Source organism: Rattus rattus, chromosome 2 (assembly GCF_011064425.1).
Source record: "Rattus rattus isolate New Zealand chromosome 2, Rrattus_CSIRO_v1, whole genome shotgun sequence".
Taxonomy (NCBI): domain Eukaryota; kingdom Metazoa; phylum Chordata; class Mammalia; order Rodentia; family Muridae; genus Rattus; species Rattus rattus.
In genome coordinates, this window is record NC_046155.1 from 130,394,837 (window position 1) to 130,404,954 (window position 10,118).

Sequence of the window (10,118 nt, forward strand, 5' to 3'; positions counted from 1 at the left end):
TTGGAGTAGCTTTCAAACTCCTATTTTAACCTGGAGAAAGTGACCTATATCGTGCTTTGTTTTAAAAAGTAATCATGGAGCCATTCCCAAAAGGAATTGTTACCTTGAAGTAGGGATTATTCTTGTCATAGTTTCACTTTATTCTGCTTGTAGGCTAATTGTTTCCTCCTCTAAGATAATTTTAATTGTTTTTTCTAGCTTAAACTAAAATATTGATAGAAATTGCATTTTAGTGATTATGTTTTTTTTCATCGCTATATTGCTGAGCAAAATCCATTTGCAAGTGTGAATGCATTGCTCAAGGGAACAGATTTATTTTATATTACCATGCATATATGTACATTAGTTTATTTAATTTTTAAAAAGTATGCATGTGTTATGTCTACAAGAATGTATATATACCACATCATGCTGGTACCTGAAGAGGCCCAACGATGGCATCACTGGAGTTTTTAGAGCTGAAAAGGCAGATGGTTGTGAGTAGACAGATGGCTTGCTGGGAACCATGACTGCGTCCTCTGCAGCATCAGCAATTGCTCTCAACTTCTGAGCCATTTCTCCAACGCGTCAAGTTACTTTTAAAAAATAATCATCTGTAAAGGATTTTCAAACTCTGTTATTCAAATGTCAAGAGTAGCAGTGAAAGCAAAAGAACCCAAGACGTCAACCAGACACTGCAAACAATTTATAGCTATAGTTTAGGAAAGTGGGAATATTAACCAAACACACGTGCCATGAATCTTGCAAGACTCTCCCTCTCTCTCTCCCTCTCCCCCCTCTTTCTCTCTCTCATTTTTCTCTCTCTATATATGATTTTTATCAACTCTAAATATATATATATATATGATTTTTATCAACTCTAAATACACACACACACACACACACACACACACACATATATGTCAACTTGAAGTAGCAGGTATTACTACCCTTGGCACAAAGATGCAGAAGCACTGTCTTTTGGAGGTCACTCTTCGCTGATCCAGCTTATGTGTGGCAGAACCAAACTTTGACTTCAAGCATGTTTAATCCTAATGTCCATAGTCATTCCATCAAATTCACTATAGATTAATAAACCAAAACAATGGGCTAAGGAGAGAAAAAACTGTAAGACATATTGATATAATCTTATCCATGTCCAAAAAAGCAGGGAAAATTACTTACTTGTGTATCTACCTATTCATATATACTATGTATATATGGGAAGAACTACATAATATGAATTATATAATACAAATATATGCATTGGAGTATCTATCTAGGTTATCTCCATCACCTGTGGCTTTCTTTATCTACACATGTTTACAATCTTTCTATATCATATTTCTGTTTCAAGCTGTATTTATGGAGTTATATGATCTTAAGCAATTTGCTACCTCTGCAGAATTGTAACTTACTTTCATGTAAAAGATGGACTTTAGGCTAGATTTATTTTGCTGTCCTTTCATCTCTAGTCCTTGATAGGTTTCCCATGATAGCCCACAGTTTTGGCCTCGGCATGTGTGCCCCTGGCTCCCTGAAACTCTTCTGAACATGGTGCATTCCAGGCTCCCCTTTTACTGCTTATTCCCCTACAAAATCCTTTCACATCATCAGAAAGATCTTCACAATGAGGAGCTTCTCCAGAGTTCTTGGCTTGAGCTCCTGTGATTATTATCAGATGCTGGAAAACAATAATGGCACGTTCAAGAGGCATCGTTCATTTTTTTTCAAAGCCACATGAGAACTACATATTTACTCCTTGAAATGCAACCTAGGCTCATTGCTTAATCATGTTACATTGGTCTATACTACATTAAAACAGTAAATAGACTTGTGGTACTTGGATAACATTATACATGACATTGGATTTAGATTTCATGTAAACCTTTATTGTTTCTCTGTTCTACTACAGCCAGTGTGCACCTATCTCTGGTGCAACACAGGCCTTGATGACACTGATGATGCCTAATAGGCCTTCTTGTTGCTCACCATCCTGGTTTTACTGACTTCCATGTGCTTTGGAGCCCAGATTTCAGTCAAGGAGGCAGATATTTATTTCTGCAGAGCATTTGCATGACCAAGCCTCATATATAAACAAAGGTCGTGAGATAGGACACAAGTCAGCCAAAATATGTAGGTTTAAAGCCCTAAACATGAATGTGGGGTAATTTGAAGGCATTGAACACTTTAAACACCTATTTGCTTGCATAAGGTTTTATATCCAAGTATTAAATATTTGGACAAGCATTTATGTATTAGTATATGGGCGAGTTTTATCTGACTTTCTCTGTTCTGTTTTTCTTATATTTACAGTTTTAAAAATAGCTACTCACAATTTCTCCTGATTGAAATTGTATTTCTCTACCAAGAAGCTTTATCTTGCAGTGTTTTACTCCCTCAAAGAGTTGCTCACAGGGTCACTGAAGTGGGTAAGGAATATTTCAGAGTAATGAGCAAAGCAGCGACGGGGAGAGAAGGGGAATGACTTACCCCGTTACTCAAGAGGCATTGTTCTTTTGCTGATTTTCTTGAGGTGGGTAGTTAAGGCTTCTGAAATAATCTTTAGACCTATACTGACTGAGCCAACAACCGTGTGACAGAAGGTGCCTTGTTGGACTCAGTTTAACCAAAGCTCTGCCTATTCATCTCTCAGGGGTCTTGCTGCTCAGGACAGGTTGGTGATGTGCTAATGTCTACCATGCTCTGTTTTTCTTCTCTTCTCCCAACTCATTAGCTGATATCACAGTGTTCTCAAAGAACAGCAGGCTAGGATCTCCAGCTTAATTTAGGATTCCCTCTGGATGTTCAATTTAGGAGCTTCCAAGCACTTGTTTGTTTGTTTGTTTACCAATTTATTTATTTACTACTTGGCAGGTGTCAGATATGACCATTTTGGGGTTGTCAGAATTATGTCATTGGCAAATGTATGCCACAACATACCTCATAAGGTGTCTGCACTGACAGACTTCTGTGCCTATAGAAGCGATCATTGTGAAATATTTTCAACCTTGATATATGGCCTAACTCCCTAATTTGAAGCACATACCTCATCAATTTTACTTTATAATGCATCTCTGACTTCATCAACACAGAAAAGCACCATTCTTTCTTCAAAGGGTATCTCATAGATTTTTTTACCTGTAGTTTGTACTACTTTTGCAAAGGCTCACAGGTGCCTACAGTTAGAAACAGATCATTTACACCAAAGTGAAGGGAAAAAAGTCAAATTGAAAACAAGAGATAAGGGGTAAATTACATGGTATATTAGATAATTTATGTCTTCAACATAATGCAAATAATTTCTATCAGACACTCTCTGGCCCCATTGGTCTCTTAGTTGTTTAAGAACCACTTCTCTGGTGCTAATCATTCCCTACCCTTAATCTGGATGCAGAGCCTGGGAAGCATTTCTCCTTTCCAAGACCTTAGCTTATCTTTGTTAGTCTAGATATCGCCACGCAATGTGAACAAGGAGGTAAAAACCCATTCTATTTCCTATTTTGTATGTAAAATCTTACCGGAACACATGCTATCCATGTTTCCACATGCTGTCTGCATCTGGTTGCTTTCCAATTCCAACAGAAGAGTCAGCATCAGGCAGTGCATGGGCTTCAAAGGCCAAGACACTTAGAGTCTGGACAAGTACAGGAAAAAAGTCTCATCTTTGTGCCAGAGGAAGATTTGGAAAATATTACCATTAAAATTAGCAAATGAGTGATCAATTTAGCTGTCCAGGGAGAGATAACTCACTGACGTTATTATCTTGTCATCAAGAACTTCTTGCACTTACATTGTTATCAAAGCCACTCTATGCTTCAGTCACTGGAGAAAGGGAAGGGCATGAGATGCAAAACTTGAGCTTTGTTCAAGAGGACAGAGATATTTTCAAGGGAGGAACTAAGCTGTTCTAAGTCTCACAGTAGCAAATGGAGGCATAGACAGACAAGTATGAACGTTGAGGCTCTTGGCATTAAGGTGAAGGGAAAAGGTGAGGTTCAGCATAGCTTGGAGCTTAAAGCATGTGTGTAAGGGAAAACAGGGTGATTCCTTCTTCCTGAATCTGACCTACAGCAGAGGTGTAGAAGGTGAACTTGGCCCTCTTCCTTAGCTCTCCAAAGGGTATAAGATGACCCATTCATTGCTCCTACTGGCAAAAGTGGCCCCAACAGATTCTCAACTAACAAACACAAGGAGCTAACCATGAAGGCAGTGGCTTTAGGTTGCTTTGAAAAATATGCCCAACATCTTGAGAATAGAGGACAAAGAGGATACATTTATAGTTCTTACCTGAGCTGTACTGGTGTAAAATTAAGCCAAGAAGCAAATGAATGTGAAGGTGTGACTGACATTAAAAGGAGTTTTTGTACCTCGTAAACTTCGAAAATTTGGGGTTTGCTCTTTATCTTCTCTAAAGAAGGTGTAAGAGTTCACAGAATCACTTTTATAAAGATCTAGGATTTCAATTGGAGCTCTGCATTTCTGCTCGGAACCTTTTGACTTCCGTACTCAGTTTATTTAAAATGTGTGAAATATGCAGAATCACTTTCCCGATTTAATTAAGGAGGGAGAAAAGTTTCAATTCAGGCAGTATACATTCAATGTCATAGGCATAGTTTTGCTTAACAAAATTCACCATTGAAGTGCATAATTTTTCCCTTAATGTGAAGATCTTTTGAAGTAAAAAACTTCTTTTTTAAGAAGGTGACTATTAAAAAATCATTTTGCCAACTCAATGAATCAGGAGTTGAATAATAACTCGAAGTGAGTATACTGGCACTGGACTTAGTGGGTTTTTTTTTTTTGAGCATCTATCATACATGTTACCTTCATTATTAGTTGCTAAAGGAGGAAATAAACATGTAAAAAGTTAAGTCATGTTTCCAGGATCTTTCTAAGTGTTCAAGAATCAGGCTGATGGACATATATACAAACGTCAACAATTTCTAACTTAGTACCTACTGGCTTCTCAGTAGAAGGTGACAAGAGTGGCGTTTGATTTGAAATTATCAAACAGTAGGTAAAATTGAGTTTGGACCCAAGATCGAGCATGGTAGTTGAAAACACGCATGCGTCAATGGTGACCAACAAGCCTTCATTTCATCCCCCAGTGTAAAAAAGAGTGGATAAAAAAATATTTTTATATTTTTCTAAAAAGCATTTAGTTTCTGAAGATAATTGTGAAGTATGGCAGAGAGCAAAGTGCCAACCATCTTTGTAGTTTCAGAATGTTTTTAGTCCCATGGCAATGCATGGCAAAAGAAGACAGGACAAATGCCCTTTTGTCCTTTCAGTGCATGAAGATAATTCTGTGTGCTTGGGCTTCAGACGGCGGCGCTTTACCGTGGGTTTGCTTTCTTCATGTCTGTGTGCTTTTTCCTGGGGCAGGGTAGGTACACAACAAAAATGATTGAGTGAACCCAGGCAGAAGATTGTGTAAGAACACTACAAAGTCAAGGCTGCAGGATAGCAGACAGCCAATCCCTTGACTGCTGAGGAAAACATTGCTCCTTCCTATAGACTTACCATTTAAACACAGAGATTAAATCAAATAGTACCAGTCCCACTCAAAACATTCAGATTATGGATCCATGAATGTAAACTGTATGTTTTAAAGATTTATTTATTTTTACCTTATGTGACTTGGTGTTTTTACTGCGTGCATGTCTGTGTGAGGGTATCAGATCCCCTGGAACTGGAGTCACAGACAGTGGTGAGCTGCCATGTGGGGGCTAGGAATTGAACCCGGGTCTTCTGGAAGAGCAGCCACTGCTCTTAATTGCTGAGCCATTATGTGTATTAATTAGATGCTTAATAGGGAGGTCTATGTTTTATTTTGTGATGTAATAATTATATTGAATTATAAATTTTCATGACATTCTCCATTCAAATGACAATTGATTTTACAAATCCTGCCCCCTCAAAATGTGACTTCTTTAAATGTGGAAAATTAAAATTAATGAATATATTTGTTTCAAATTTTATTCATTAGAAACATCTCTGCATTAATAAATGTTAAATGTTAGCCTTAACGTTCGAAAAAGTAGGCTGTCTGTATTGCCTAGTGACAGTCATGGCTATGTTTATTTAAGGAAAATGGTGAACTGAAGAGGAAAACTGTAGGATTGCGAAACCATTTGCAAGGGGCAGAAGGGAAAACAGAGCCTGGAGCTTTATCTGCTTAAGGAAAAGAAGAGACGGTGTTCAGTGCTGGTGCTGCCCCACCTACCTATCTCCTGAGGACTGAGTGGGTGGGTGTTTACTGCCATTTGCTCCTGGGATGCTCAAAAGAAGGGAACACCCACGCAGAGCAACTATTGCTAATGAAAGAGGAAAAGACTAGAGAAACTTTTAGATGACTTTGATATTTTTATGACTCCATTTTGGAAAAATGTATTTCTTTATGTTAATGTACAATTTTTCTTTTTACAAACATGTAAGGGAAAAATGTCAGTATCTTTGGAGGCAAGATGTATTTGGGTAAAGTAAATGGTAAAACAGAGTCAATGAGTCAAAATATTTTTGTAATTTTTACCTATTTATGATTCAGAGGATGCCTCTTTTTGGAAGAGATAGATGAGTTTCTCAGTAGAGATTCCAAATGTATCAAAATCAAGGATTGCTAGTTCACGAAAAGTGTACCAAACAGGTTGCATCCCTGCCCATTGGATGCAGCGAACATCTCAGGCCACAGACGTTCTGCTGAAATATTTCAATCCAAGGACCTGCCTTTCTACCTGAGTGTTGGTTTATTAAAGTGAGGATATCCATTCGGCACATTCCATTGAGTTACAAAAATAACACTTGTCCCAATTAAGCCCACAGCACCCTCAAAAACTACACTTCAATGCTTTATGTTTCCCATGGAGTTTTCTGGATATTTTCTCTCCTCGAATGAAGTGTTATGTGAACCAAACGAGAAAGCGCCCCAGAGCGTCTCCCACAGACATTAACCAGTGGAAGCAGCTATCTGACCATTTTGAAGACACGCACATAATGAAAGATGTTACTTAAAATGTATGTGCATTTGGGATTTGCAAAGAAAAGTAATATGTAGCAATGGTATCTTTGATCATGGAAAGAACTCAGACATATGGGCACTATGTCCGAGGTGGTTGTAATCAGCCATTTTCTATTCCCAGTGCACAAATCATTTCATGCCTTCTACAACTCAAGCCCTGTTGTTGGGCTTCAAAAGCAATTTCAGCAGCAAAATAAGGTGCTTTTCTTCAATTTTCAAGCCATTTGTACGAGGTTAGTATTGTTTACCCACCTGGTACACTGATATTTACATACCCCTTTAAAGAAAATTGGTAGGTATGATTTATGGAGTACTGTAAGAGCACAATTTTCCATGTAGTGCACCTAATCTGAAAGGGCACTTGCAAAGGTCACCCTGGCCATACAAATACCAAGTCTTCTCTTTGGAATAAGTTAGGATATTCATTTTTCTTGGAAAATGTCAGCAGTACCCTACTCCAGGGGTTAGTTTATGCAGATAAATGCGTAAGCCTTTAATCTTAGAGCAGAAATACTCTACACAAATGTAAAAGCACTCCATCGATCACTGTTAAGACCTGTAATTTGTTTTTATTTAAATCTCGAGCCAGGGTGGAGTGGGCAACAGTACCGCTAACGTGGTGGCTCACGTATAAGCTGAGATCAAGGCACATAAACACATTTAGACTCTCAACCCAGGTGGCTGGCCTGTGGGGCAGCTGGAACACTCAGGACTGCTCTCCTGCTCTTCATGCCGTTTCTGCGCTTGCTCCTTTTGCAGCTAGAGGCTTCCTGCCTAGCCTGGTGCATGGGAAATTGCCCAGTAAGATTCCTTTCCCACAGGCATTTTCTCTGGCCATGAAAACACACTCGTCAAAATCCCACTGAATAAAACATTATTACTTATCATTAACTTAAGGGGTCCCATCAAAGAGGAAGATCTAAGAAATATGTCCGTTGTGGATGTATTTATTTTCTCCATGGATGAGGACGATATCTGCCTTTTCCATAATGAAGCATCTGCAATCTTAAGACAGCCAGTTTTAACTGACAGGAGCAATGGCTTATGGCCACTTGTGTGTAATACACAGTGGCACTTTATGCGCATTTGCCTTTTTCATGCTCCATAAAAGTCACGTGTGAAACTCAAAATTCACCCCAAATTATGATTATCTGAAAACCATACAGGGATACCAAACTCGGCAGACATTTATGAAGGGCAAAACATAGTCATAAAATATCTGTCATTATTTCTACAATGTGAGTAAAGAAAGGACTGCAAAGAGGCATTACTGTCTGTTTCCTCAGATGAAGTGCTACAAGTAAAAATGATGTTTACGGGAGATGCCATGATAGAAGTATATGATCTCTTGAGTTTGGCCAAAAACTTCACATTATGTGTGCTGTCGTAATATTATCAAAGTGAAAACTGTTATAACAAGACATACAATAGATCTCCCTTTGAAGTATGTGTGTTAGTGTATGTGATAGCAACATAGGACACAGTAAAATACTTGAAGTGGGCATGTGTGTGTGTGTGTGTGCACATGTGTGTGTGTGTGTGTGTGTGTGTTCCCTCACTTTGGTTTTAAAGATTTAAATGAGACCAGCTAATTGTTCATATATGTAGTATTAATTCTCTCAATCTGCCTTAAATATTTAACTTTAAGTACCATTATGTTAAGTACCACTACTATGTTTAGTAACCTAAGAACATTACCAAGTGTCCATAGCAAAGACTCACTCATTCCCAGATGACAGGACAAATCAACGTTTTCTAGCTCACTGTGCCAGTTGTTTGCTGCGGCCATTGCTCTGAACCCAGAGAACACAATGCATTTTAGAACTTGCCTCCTCCTCCAGTGTGAGCCTCAACACCTTATAAGCCACTTGAACTTACACCCACACCTTCTTTACCTTCCATTTCTACATTTGCTCCTCATTACATCTTCAATTACCTGTGACTGCAGCCCTTCTGATGCTCAGGCCAAGTGTCTGAGAGTCTTTCTCAATTTCACTTTTAGTTAGAAAGACAAGTCTCTCGTTATTACTGAGTGTGTGTGTGTGTGTGTGTGTGTAGTGTGTGTGTTAGTGTGTGTGTGTTGTGTTGTGTGTATATGTGTGTGTGTATGTGTGTGTGTGTATGTGTGTGTGTGTATGTGTGTGTGTTAGTGTGTGTGTATATATGTGTGTGTGTTAGTGTGTGTGTGTTAGTGTATGTGTGTGTGTATATGTGTGTGTATGTGTGTATGTGTGTATGTGTATATGTGTGTATGTGTGTGTGTATGTGTGTGTATGTGTGTGTGTATGTGTGTGTGTTGTGTATGTGTGTGTGTATGTGTTAGTGTGTGTGTTAGTGTGTGTGTGTATATGTGTGTGTGTGTGTGTGTGTGTGTGTGTGTGTGTATGTGTGTGTGTTAGTGTATGTGTGTGTGTATATGTGTATGTGTGTGTGTGTGTGTGTGTGTGTCTGTGTGTCTGTGTGTCTGTGTGTCTGTGTGTCTGTGTTGGGGGGTTGTTATGCCATAGTAGACACGTGGAGGTCGAAGGACAACCCTGTACAGTAGTGGGTCCTCTCTAGGACATGAGCATTCAGGTTTGTGTTACGGGGTGGCACACTCTTGCATGTGCTGAGCCATTTCATTGGCAGTCAGATCCCATGTAGGTTGTGAGCCCTCAGGTTTGCGAGCACCCGTATTTGTTGAGCCATCTCATTGGACGTCGGTTTCCTTTCTGACTCCCGTGCTCTGTGCCCCACGGCTCTGTAAATTAGCTGTTTTGGAATTCATGTTGACTCCTTTTAACTGTCATTGTGGTGGTCAGCGTGATGCAAGCTCCTCCCTCTGTGACTGCGAAAATTTCTAGTTTCTTTGTGTTATGACTGTGGGATTATCTTTCCATACTTACAAAATCAATGTGATTGCTTCACCATTTGGCTTAAAAATGCTTCAGTGACTTCCACATTTTCTGTGAGGCCCAACATTTGAGACTTCTTTGCTCTCTCCTCATCACGCCCCACCTCACGTAAGCCTCAGCGTCTTTCTCTTGTCCCCTTGATCGCTCTTCTTCAGTCACTTCATCTCCTAGAGTGCCTCAGGACTCAGACTGCCTGTTGCTTTGCCCAGATGGACTCCTCACAT